Here is a 14,306-nt window from a genome sequence, read left to right on the forward strand (position 1 = left end):
ATATATCGTGACCCATAATATCTGCAGTCTCGCTTCTTACGTCGTTTGTTAAGTAAATTTTGACACACAATCCATGCAATTTATATGACGATATTGAATTCCCTTTCGAAGATAGATGTAGAAGCATCCATGTCTCAAGAAATACAAGGGTCAGCTTTGTCAAATCAATCACATGTCCATATGAGATCAAATATATCGTGACCCATAATATCTGCAGTCTTGCTTCTTACGTCGTTTGTTAAGCATACTTTGACACACAATCAATGCAATTTATATGACGATATCGAATTCCCTTTCGAAGATAGATGCAGAAGCATCCATGTCTCAAGAAATACAAGTTTCAGCTTTGTCAAATCAATCACATGTCCATATAAGAACAAATATATCGTGACCCATTATATATACAGTCTCGTTTCTTACGTCGTTTGTTAAGCATACTTTGACATACAATCCATTCAAATTATATGATTATATCAAATTCCGTTTCGAAGATAGATGCAAAAGAATCCATGTCTCAAGAATACAAGGGTCAGCTTTGTCAAATCAATCACATGTCCATATGAGAGCAAATATATCGTGATCCATAATATCAGCAGTCTCGTTTCTTACATCGTTTGTTAAGCAAATTTTGACATACAATCCATGCAATTTATATGACGACATCGAATTCCATTTCGAAGATAGATGCAGAAGCATCCAAATCTTAATAAATACAAGGGTCAGCTTTGTCAAATCAATCACATGTCCATATAAGAGCAAATATATCGTGACCCATAAAATATACAGTATCGTTCCTTACGTCGTGTGTTAAGCAAACTTTGATATACAATCCATGCAATTTATATGATGATATAAATTCCGTTTCGAAGATAGATGCAAAAACATCCAAGTCTCAAGAACTACATGGGTCAGCTTTGTCAAATCAATCAGATGTCCATATGAGAGCAAATATATCGTGACCCATAATATCTGCAGGCTCGCTTCTTATGTCGTTTCTTAAGCAAACTTCGACACACATTCCATGCAATTTATATGACGATATCGAATTCCGTCTCGAAGACAGATGCAGAAGCATCCAAGTCTCATGAACTTCAAGGGTCACCATCGTCAAATCAATCACAAGTCTATATGAGAGCAAATATATCGTGACCCATAAAATATACAGTATCGTTTTTTACGTCGTTTGTTAAGCAAACTTTGACACACAATCCGTGCAATTTATATGACGATATTTAATTCCCTTTCGAAAATAGATGCAGAAGCATCCATGTCTCAAGAAATACAAGGGTCAGCTTTGTCAAATCAATCACATGTCCATATGAGATCAAATATATCGTGACCCATAATATCTGCAGTCTTGCTTCTTACGTCGTTTGTTAAGCAAACTTTGACACACAATCACTAGTCCATATGAGAGCAAATATATCGTGACCCATAATATCTGCAGTCTCGTTTCTTACGTCGTTGGTTAAGCAAACTTTGACACACAATCCATGCAATTTATATGACGATATTGAATTCCCTTTCGAAGATAGATGCAGAAGCATCCATGTCTCAAGAAATACAAGGGTCAGCTTTGTCAAATCAATCACATGTCCATATGAGAGCAAATATATCGTGACCCATAATATCTGCAGTCTCGCTTCTTACGTCGTTTGTTAAGCAAATTTTGACACACAATCCATGCAATTTATATGACGATATTGAATTCCCTTTCGAAGATAGATGCAGAAGCATCCATGTCTCAAGAAATACAAGGGTCAGCTTTGTCAAATCAATCACATGTCCATATGAGAGCAAATATATCGTGACCCATAATATCTGCAGTCTCGCTTCTTACGTCGTTTGTTAAGTAAATTTTGACACACAATCCATGCAATTTATATGACGATATTGAATTCCCTTTCGAAGATAGATGTAGAAGCATCCATGTCTCAAGAAATACAAGGGTCAGCTTTGTCAAATCAATCACATGTCCATATGAGATCAAATATATCGTGACCCATAATATCTGCAGTCTTGCTTCTTACGTCGTTTGTTAAGCATACTTTGACACACAATCAATGCAATTTATATGACGATATCGAATTCCCTTTCGAAGATAGATGCAGAAGCATCCATGTCTCAAGAAATACAAGTGTCAGCTTTGTCAAATCAATCACATGTCCATATGAGAGCAAATATATCGTGACCCATAATATCTGCAGTCTCGCTTCTTACGTCGTTTGTTAAGCAAATTTTGAGACACAATCCATGCAATTTATATGACGATATTTAATTCCCTTTCGAAAATAGATGCAGAAGCATCCATGTCTCAAGAAATACAAGGGTCAGCTTTGTCAAATCAATCACATGTCCATATGAGATCAAATATATCGTGACCCATAATATCTGCAGTCTTGCTTCTTACGTCGTTTGTTAAGCAAACTTTGACACACAATCACTAGTCCATATGAGAGCAAATATATCGTGACCCATAATATCTGCAGTCTCGTTTCTTACGTCGTTGGTTAAGCAAACTTTGACACACAATCCATGCAATTTATATGACGATAACGAATTCCGTTTTAAAGATAGATGCAGAAGCATTCAAGTCTCAAGAAATACAAGTTTCAGCTTTGTCAAATCAATCACATGTCCATATAAGAGCAAATATATCGTGACCCATTATATATACAGTCTCGTTTCTTACGTCGTTTGTTAAGCATACTTTGACATACAATCCATGCAAATTATATGATTATATCAAATTCCGTTTCGAAGATAGATGCAAAAGAATCCATATGAGCGCAAATATATCGTGATCCATAATATCAGCAGTCTCGTTTCTTACGTCGTTTGTTAAGCAAATGTTGACATACAATCCATGCAATTTATATGACGACATCGAATTCCATTTCGAAGATAGATGCAGAAGCGTCCAAATCTCAATAAATACAAGGGTCAGCTTTGTCAAATCAATCACATGTCCATATGAGAGCAAATATATCGTGACCCATAAAATATACAGTCTCGCTTCTTACGTCGTTTGTTAAGCAAATTTTGACACACAATCCATGCAATTTATATGACGATATTGAGTTCCCTTTCGAAAATAGATGCAGAAGCATCCATGTCTCAAGAAATACAAGGGTCAGCTTTGTCAAATCAATCACATGTCCATATGAGAGCAAATATATCGTGACCCATAATATCTGCAGTCTCGCTTCTTACGTCGTTTGTTAAGCAAATTTTGACACACAGGCCATGCAATTTATATGACGATATTGAATTCCCTTTCGAAGATAGATGCAGAAGCATCCATGTCTCAAGAAATACAAGGGTCAGCTTTGTCAAATCAATCACATGTCCATATGAGAGCAAATATATCCTGACCCATAATATCTGCAGTCGCGCTTCTTACGTCGTTTGTTAAGCAAACTTTGACACACAATCAATGCAATTTATATGACGATATCCAATTCCGTTTCGAAGATAGATGCAGAAGCATCCAAGTCTCATGAAATACAAGGGTCAACTTCGTCAAATCAATCACATGTCCATATGAGAGCAAATATATCATGACCCATAATATCTGCAGTCTCGTTTCTTATGTCGTTTGTTTAGCAAACTATGACACACAATCCATGCAATTTGTATGATGATATCGAATTCCGTTTCGAAGATAGATACATAAGCATCCATGTCTCAAGAAATACAAGGGTAAGATTTGTCAAATCAATCACACATCCATATGAGAGCAAATATATCGTGACCCATAATATCTGCGGTCTCGTTTCTTACGTCGTTTTTAAGCAAACTATGACAAACATTCCATGCAATCTATATGACGATATCAAATTCTGTTTCGAAGATAGATGCAGAAGCATCCAAGTCTCAAGAAATACAAGCGTCAGTTTTGTCAAATCAATAACATGTCCATATGAGAGCAAATATATCGTGACCCATAATATCTGCAGTCTCGTTTCTTACGTCGTTTGTTTAGCAAACTTTGACACACAATCCATGCAATTTATATGACGACATCGAGTTCCGTTTCGAAGATAGATGCAGAAGCATCCATGTCTCAATAAATACAAGGGTCGGCTTTGTCAAATCAATCACATGTCCATATGAGAGCAAATATATCGTGACCCATAATATCTGCAGTCTCGCTTGTTACGTCGTTTGTTAAGCAAATTTTGACACACAATCCATGCAATTTATATGACGATATTGAATTCCCTTTCGAAGATAGATGCAGAAGCATCCATGTCTCAAGAAATACAAGGGTCAGCTTTGTCAAATCAATCACATGTCCATATGAGATCAAATATATCGTGACCCATAATATCTGCAGTCTTGCTTCTTACGTCGTTTGTTAAGCATACTTTGACACACAATCAATGCAATTTATATGACGATATCGAATTCCCTTTCGAAGATAGATGCAGAAGCATCCATGTCTCAAGAAATACAAGGGTCAGCTTTGTCAAATCAATCACATGTCCATATGAGAGCAAATATATCGTGACCCATAATATCTGCAGTCTCGCTTGTTACGTCGTTTGTTAAGCAAATTTTGACACACAATCCATGCAATTTATATGACGATATTGAATTCCCTTTCGAAGATAGATGCAGAAGCATCCATGTCTCAAGAAATACAAGGGTCAGCTTTGTCAAATCAATCACATGTCCATATGAGAGCAAATATATCGTGACCCATAATATCTGCAGTGTCGCTTTTTACGTCGTTTGTTAAGCAAACTTTGACACACAATCCATGCATTTTATATGACGATATCGAATTCCCTTTCGAAGATAGATGCAGAAGCATCCATGTCTCAAGAAATACAAGGGTCAGCTTTGTCAAATCAATCACATGTCCATATGAGAGCAAATATATCGTGACCCATAATATCTCCAGTCTCGTTTCTTACGTCGTTTGTTAAGCAAACTTTAACACACAATCTGTGCTATTTATATGACGATATCGAATTCCCTTTCGAAGATAGATGCAGATCCATGTCTCAAGAAATACAAGGGTCAGCTTTGTCAAATCAATCGCATGTCCATATGAGAGCAAATATATCGTGACCCATAATATCTGCAGTCTCGCTTCTTACGTCGTTTGTTAAGCAAATTTTGACACACCATCCATGCAATTTATATGACGATATTTAATTCCCTTTCGAAGATAGATGCAGAAGCATCCATGTCTCAAGAAATACAAGGGTCAGCTTTGTCAAATCAATCACATGTCCATATGAGATCAAATATATCGTGACCCATAACATCTGCAGTCTTGCTTCTTACGTCGTTTGTTAAGCAAACTTTGACACACAATCCGTGCAATTTATAAGACGATATAGAATTCCGTTTCGAAGATAGATACATAAGCATCCATGTCTCAAGAAATACAAGGGTAAGATTTGTCAAATCAATCACACATCCATATGAGAGCAAATATATCGTGACCCATAATATCTGCGGTCTCGTTTCTTACGTCGTTTTTAAGCAAACTATGACAAACATTCCATGCAATCTATATGACGATATTTAATTCCCTTTCGAAGATAGATGCAGATCCATGTCTCAAGAAATACAAGGGTCAGCTTTGTCAAATCAATCGCATGTCCATATGAGAGCAAATATATCGTGACCCATAATATCTGCAGTCTCGCTTCTTACGTCGTTTGTTAAGCAAATTTTAAAACACAATCCATGCAATTTATATGACGATATTTAATTCCCTTTCGAAGATAGATGCAGATCCATGTCTCAAGAAATACAAGGGTCAGCTTTGTCAAATCAATCGCATGTCCATATGAGAGCAAATATATCGTGACCCATAATATCTGCAGTCTCGTTTCTTATGTCGTTTGTTTAGCAAACTATGACACACAATCCATGCAATTTGTATGATGATATCGAATTCCGTTTCGAAGATAGATACATAAGCATCCATGTCTCAAGAAATACAAGGGTAAGATTTGTCAAATCAATCACACATTCATATGAGAGCAAATATATCGTGACCCATAATATCTGCGGTCTCGTTTCTTACGTCGTTTTTAAGCAAACTATGACAAACATTCCATGCAATCTATATGACGATATCAAATTCTGTTTCGAAGATAGATGCAGAAGCATCCAAGTCTCAAGAAATACAAGCGTCAGTTTTGTCAAATCAATAACATGTCCATATGAGAGCAAATATATCGTGACCCATAATATCTGCAGTCTCGTTTCTTACGTCGTTTGTTTAGCAAACTTTGACACACAATCCATGCAATTTATATGACGACATCGAGTTCCGTTTCGAAGATAGATGCAGAAGCATCCATGTCTCAATAAATACAAGGGTCGGCTTTGTCAAATCAATCACATGTCCATATGAGAGCAAATATATCGTGACCCATAATATCTGCAGTCTCGTTTTTTACGTCGTTTGTTAAGCAAACTTTGACACACATTCCATGCAATTTATATGACGATAACGAATTCCGTTTTAAAGATAGATGCAGAAGTATCCAAATCTCAATAAATACAAGGGTCAGCTTTGTCAAATCAATCACATGTCCATATAAGAGCAAATATATCGTGACCCATAAAATATACAGTATCGTTCCTTACGTCGTGTGTTAAGCAAACTTTGACATACAATCCATGCAATTTATATGATGATATCAAATTCCGTTTCGAAGATAGATGCAAAAGCATCCATGTCTCAAGAAATACATGGGTCAGCTTTGTCAAATCAATCAGATGTCCATATGAAAGCAAATATATCGTGACCCATAATATCTGCAGGCTCGCTTCTTACGTCGTTTCTTAAGCAAACTTCGACACACATTCCATGCAATTTATATGACGATATCGAATTCCGTCTCGAAGACAGATGCAGAAGCATCCAAGTCTCATGAACTTCAAGGGTCACCATCGACAAATCAATCACAAGTCCATATGAGAGCAAATATATCGTGACCCATAATATCAGCAGTCTCGTTTCTTACGTCGTTTGTTAAGCAAACTTTGACACACAATCCGTGCAATTTATATGACGATATTGAATTCCCTTTCGAAGATAGATGCAGAAGCATCCATGTCTCAAGAAATACAAGGGTCAGCTTTATCAAATCAATCACGTGTCCATATGAGAGCAAATATATCGTGACCCATAATATCTCCAGTCTCGCTTCTTACGTCGTTTGTTAAGCAAACTTTAACACACAATCCATGCAATTTATATGACGATATTGAATTTCCTTTCGAAGATAGATGCAGAAGCATCCATGTCTCAAGAAATACAAGGGTCAGCTTTGTCAAATCAATCACATGTCCATATGAGAGCAAATATATCGTGACCCATAATATCTGCAGTCTCGCTTCTTACGTCGTTTGTTAAGCAAATTTTGACACACAATCCATGCAATTTATATGACGATATTGAATTCCCTTTCGAAGATAGATGCAGAAGCATCCATGTCTCAAGAAATACAAGGGTCAGCTTTGTCAAATCAATCACATGTCCATATGAGAGCAAATATATCGTGACCCATAATATCTGCAGTCTCGCTTGTTACGTCGTTTGTTAAGCAAATTTTGACACACAATCCATGCAATTTATATGACGATATTGAATTCCCTTTCGAAGATAGATGCAGAAGCATCCATGTCTCAAGAAATACAAGGGTCAGCTTTGTCAAATCAATCACATGTCCATATGAGATCAAATATATCGTGACCCATAATATCTGCAGTCTTGCTTCTTACGTCGTTTGTTAAGCATACTTTGACACACAATCAATGCAATTTATATGACGATATCGAATTCCCTTTCGAAGATAGATGCAGAAGCATCCATGTCTCAAGAAATACAAGGGTCAGCTTTGTCAAATCAATCACATGTCCATATGAGAGCAAATATATCGTGACCCATAATATCTGCAGTCTCGCTTGTTACGTCGTTTGTTAAGCAAATTTTGACACACAATCCATGCAATTTATATGACGATATTGAATTCCCTTTCGAAGATAGATGCAGAAGCATCCATGTCTCAAGAAATACAAGGGTCAGCTTTGTCAAATCAATCACATGTCCATATGAGAGCAAATATATCGTGACCCATAATATCTGCAGTGTCGCTTTTTACGTCGTTTGTTAAGCAAACTTTGACACACAATCCATGCATTTTATATGACGATATCGAATTCCCTTTCGAAGATAGATGCAGAAGCATCCATGTCTCAAGAAATACAAGGGTCAGCTTTGTCAAATCAATCACATGTCCATATGAGAGCAAATATATCGTGACCCATAATATCTCCAGTCTCGTTTCTTACGTCGTTTGTTAAGCAAACTTTAACACACAATCTGTGCTATTTATATGACGATATCGAATTCCCTTTCGAAGATAGATGCAGATCCATGTCTCAAGAAATACAAGGGTCAGCTTTGTCAAATCAATCGCATGTCCATATGAGAGCAAATATATCGTGACCCATAATATCTGCAGTCTCGCTTCTTACGTCGTTTGTTAAGCAAATTTTGACACACAATCCATGCAATTTATATGACGATATTTAATTCCCTTTCGAAGATAGATGCAGAAGCATCCATGTCTCAAGAAATACAAGGGTCAGCTTTGTCAAATCAATCACATGTCCATATGAGATCAAATATATCGTGACCCATAACATCTGCAGTCTTGCTTCTTACGTCGTTTGTTAAGCAAACTTTGACACACAATCCGTGCAATTTATAAGACGATATAGAATTCCGCTTCGAAGATAGATGCAGAAGCATCCAAGTCTTATGAAATGCAAGGGTCAACTTCGTCAAACCAATCACAAGTCCATATGAGAGCAAATATATCGTGACCCATAATATCTGCAGTCTCGTTTCTTACGTCGTTTGTTAAGCAAACTTTGACACACAATCCATGCTATTTATATGACGATAACGAATTCCGTTTTAAAGATAGATGCAGAAGCATTCAAGTCTCAAGAAATACAAGTTTCAGCTTTGTCAAATCAATCACATGTCCATATAAGAACAAATATATCGTGACCCATTATATATACAGTCTCGTTTCTTACGTCGTTTGTTAAGCATACTTTGACATACAATCCATGCAAATTATATGATTATATCAAATTCCGTTTCGAAGATAGATGCAAAAGAATCCATGTCTCAAGAATACAAGGGTCAGCTTTGTCAAATCAATCACATGTCCATATGAGGGCAAATATATCGTGATCCATAATATCAGCAGTCCGTTTCTTACATCGTTTGTTAAGCAAATTTTGACACACAATCCATGCAGTTTATATGACGATATTGAATTCCCTTTCGAAGATAGATGCAGAAGCATCCATGTCTCAAGAAATACAAGGGTCAGCTTTGTCAAATCAATCACATGTCCATATGAGAGCAAATATATCGTGACCCATAATATCTGCAGTCTCGCTTGTTACGTCGTTTGTTAAGCAAATTTTGACACACAATCCATGCAGTTTATATGACGATATTGAATTCCCTTTCGAAGATAGATGCAGAAGCATCCATGTCTCAAGAAATACAAGGGTCAGCTTTGTCAAATCAATCACATGTCCATATGAGAGCAAATATATCGTGACCCATAATATCTGCAGTGTCGCTTCTTACGTCGTTTGTTAAGCAAACTTTGACACACAATCCATGCATTTTATATGACGATATCGAATTCCCTTTCGAAGATAGATGCAGAAGCATCCAAGTCTCATGAAATGCAAGGGTCAACTTCGTCAAACCAATCACAAGTCCATATGAGAGCAAATATATCGTGACCCATAATATCTACAGTCTCGTTTCTTACGTCGTTTGTTAAGCAAACTTTGACACACAATCCATGCAATTTATATGACGATAACGAATTCCGTTTTAAAGATAGATGCAGAAGCATTCAAGTCTCAAGAAATACAAGTTTCAGCTTTGTCAAATCAATCACATGTCCATATAAGAACAAATATATCGTGACCCATTATATATACAGTCTCGTTTCTTACGTCGTTTGTTAAGCATACTTTGACATACAATCCATGCAAATTATATGATTATATCAAATTCCGTTTCGAAGATAGATGCAAAAGAATCCATGTCTCAAGAATACAAGGGTCAGCTTTGTCAAATCAATCACATGTCCATATGAGAGCAAATATATCGTGATCCATAATATCAGCAGTCTCGTTTCTTACATCGTTTGTTAAGCAAATTTTGACATACAATCCATGCAATTTATATGACGACATCGAATTCCATTTCGAAGATAGATGCAGAAGCATCCTAATCTCAATAAATACAAGGGTCAGCTTTGTCAAATCAATCACATGTCCATATAAGAGCAATTATATCGTGACCCATAAAATATACAGTATCGTTCCTTACGTCGTGTGTTAAGCAAACTTTGATATACAATCCATGCAATTTATATGATGATATAAATTCCGTTTTGAAGATAGATGCAAAAACATCCAAGTCTCAAGAACTACATGGGTCAGCTTTGTCAAATCAATCAGATGTCCATATGAGAGCAAACATATCGTGACCCATAATATCTGCAGGCTCGCTTCTTACGTCGTTTCTTAAGCAAACTTCGACACACATTCCATGCAATTTATATGACGATATCGAATTCCGTCTCGAAGACAGATGCAGAAGCATCCAAGTCTCATGAACTTCAAGGGTCACCATCGTCAAATCAATCACAAGTCCATATGAGAGCAAATATATCGTGACCCATAAAATATACAGTATCGTTTTTTACGTCGTTTGTTAAGCAAACTTTGACACACAATCCGTGCAATTTATATGACGATATAGAATTCCCTTTCGAAGATAGATGCAGAAGCATCCATGTCTCAAGAAATACAAGGGTCAGCTTTATCAAATCAATCACATGTCCATATGAGAGCAAATATATCGTGACCCATAATATCTCCAGTCTCGCTTCTTGCGGCGTTTGTTAAGCAAACTTTAACACACAATCCATGCAATTTATATGACGATATTGAATTCCCTTTCGAAGATAGATGCAGAAGCATCCATGTCTCAAGAAATACAAGGGTCAGCTTTGTCAAATCAATCACATGTCCATATGAGAGCAAATATATCGTGACCCATAATATCTGCAGTCTCGCTTCTTACGTCGTTTGTTAAGCAAATTTTGACACACAATCCATGCAATTTATATGACGATATTGAATTCCCTTTCGAAGATAGATGCAGAAGCATCCATGTCTCAAGAAATACAAGGGTCAGCTTTGTCAAATCAATCACATGTCCATATGAGAGCAAATATATCGTGACCCATAATATCTGCAGTCTCGCTTCTTACGTCGTTTGTTAAGTAAATTTTGACACACAATCCATGCAATTTATATGACGATATTGAATTCCCTTTCGAAGATAGATGTAGAAGCATCCATGTCTCAAGAAATACAAGGTCAGCTTTGTCAAATCAATCACATGTCCATATGAGATCAAATATATCGTGACCCATAATATCTGCAGTCTTGCTTCTTACGTCGTTTGTTAAGCATACTTTGACACACAATCAATGCAATTTATATGACGATATCGAATTCCCTTTCGAAGATAGATGCAGAAGCATCCATGTCTCAAGAAATACAAGTTTCAGCTTTGTCAAATCAATCACATGTCCATATAAGAACAAATATATCGTGACCCATTATATATACAGTCTCGTTTCTTACGTCGTTTGTTAAGCATACTTTGACATACAATCCATGCAAATTATATGATTATATCAAATTCCGTTTCGAAGATAGATGCAAAAGAATCCATGTCTCAAGAATACAAGGGTCAGCTTTGTCAAATCAATCACATGTCCATATGAGAGCAAATATATCGTGATCCATAATATCAGCAGTCTCGTTTCTTACATCGTTTGTTAAGCAAATTTTGACATACAATCTATGCAATTTATATGACGACATCGAATTCCATTTCGAAGATAGATGCAGAAGCATCCAAATCTCAATAAATACAAGGGTCAGCTTTGTCAAATCAATCACATGTCCATATAAGAGCAAATATATCGTGACCCATAAAATATACAGTATCGTTCCTTACGTCGTGTGTTAAGCAAACTTTGATATACAATCCATGCAATTTATATGATGATATAAATTCCGTTTCGAAGATAGATGCAAAAACATCCAAGTCTCAAGAACTACATGGGTCAGCTTTGTCAAATCAATCAGATGTCCATATGAGAGCAAATATATCGTGACCCATAATATCTGCAGGCTCGCTTCTTACGTCGTTTCTTAAGCAAACTTCGACACACATTCCATGCAATTTATATGACGATATCGAATTCCGTCTCGAAGACAGATGCAGAAGCATCCAAGTCTCATGAACTTCAAGGGTCACCATCGTCAAATCAATCACAAGTCCATATGAGAGCAAATATATCGTGACCCATAAAATATACAGTATCGTTTTTTACGTCGTTTGTTAAGCAAACTTTGACACACAATCCGTGCAATTTATATGACGATATTTAATTCCCTTTCGAAAATAGATGCAGAAGCATCCATGTCTCAAGAAATACAAGGGTCAGCTTTGTCAAATCAATCACATGTCCATATGAGATCAAATATATCGTGACCCATAATATCTGCAGTCTTGCTTCTTACGTCGTTTGTTAAGCAAACTTTGACACACAATCACTAGTCCATATGAGAGCAAATATATCGTGACCCATAATATCTGCAGTCTCGTTTCTTACGTCGTTGGTTAAGCAAACTTTGACACACAATCCATGCAATTTATATGACGATATTGAATTCCCTTTCGAAGATAGATGCAGAAGCATCCATGTCTCAAGAAATACAAGGGTCAGCTTTGTCAAATCAATCACATGTCCATATGAGAGCAAATATATCGTGACCCATAATATCTGCAGTCTCGCTTCTTACGTCGTTTGTTAAGTAAATTTTGACACACAATCCATGCAATTTATATGACGATATTGAATTCGCTTTCGAAGATAGATGCAGAAGCATCCATGTCTCAAGAAATACAAGGGTCAGCTTTGTCAAATCAATCACATGTCCATATGAGAGCAAATATATCGTGACCCATAATATCTGCAGTCTCGCTTCTTACGTCGTTTGTTAAGTAAATTTTGACACACAATCCATGCAATTTATATGACGATATTGAATTCCCTTTCGAAGATAGATGTAGAAGCATCCATGTCTCAAGAAATACAAGGGTCAGCTTTGTCAAATCAATCACATGTCCATATGAGATCAAATATATCGTGACCCATAATATCTGCAGTCTTGCTTCTTACGTCGTTTGTTAAGCATACTTTGACACACAATCAATGCAATTTATATGACGATATCGAATTCCCTTTCGAAGATAGATGCAGAAGCATCCATGTCTCAAGAAATACAAGTGTCAGCTTTGTCAAATCAATCACATGTCCATATGAGAGCAAATATATCGTGACCCATAATATCTGCAGTCTCGCTTCTTACGTCGTTTGTTAAGCAAATTTTGAGACACAATCCATGCAATTTATATGACGATATTTAATTCCCTTTCGAAAATAGATGCAGAAGCATCCATGTCTCAAGAAATACAAGGGTCAGCTTTGTCAAATCAATCACATGTCCATATGAGATCAAATATATCGTGACCCATAATATCTGCAGTCTTGCTTCTTACGTCGTTTGTTAAGCAAACTTTGACACACAATCACTAGTCCATATGAGAGCAAATATATCGTGACCCATAATATCTGCAGTCTCGTTTCTTACGTCGTTGGTTAAGCAAACTCTGACACACAATCCATGCAATTTATATGACGATAACGAATTCCGTTTTAAAGATAGATGCAGAAGCATTCAAGTCTCAAGAAATGCAAGTTTCAGCTTTGTCAAATCAATCACATGTCCATATAAGAGCAAATATATCGTGACCCATTATATATACAGTCTCGTTTCTTACGTCGTTTGTTAAGCATACTTTGACATACAATCCATGCAAATTATATGATTATATCAAATTCCGTTTCGAAGATAGATGCAAAAGAATCCATGTCTCAAGAATACAAGAGTCAGCTTTGTCAAATCAATCACATGTCCATATGAGCGCAAATATATCGTGATCCATAATATCAGCAGTCTCGTTTCTTACGTCGTTTGTTAAGCAAATGTTGACATACAATCCATGCAATTTATATGACGACATCGAATTCCATTTCGAAGATAGATGCAGAAGCGTTCAAATCTCAATAAATACA

Source organism: Musca autumnalis, unplaced genomic scaffold, assembly GCF_047663935.1.
Source record: "Musca autumnalis isolate F117 unplaced genomic scaffold, ASM4766393v1 scaffold_8, whole genome shotgun sequence".
Classification (NCBI taxonomy): Eukaryota; Metazoa; Arthropoda; class Insecta; order Diptera; family Muscidae; genus Musca; species Musca autumnalis.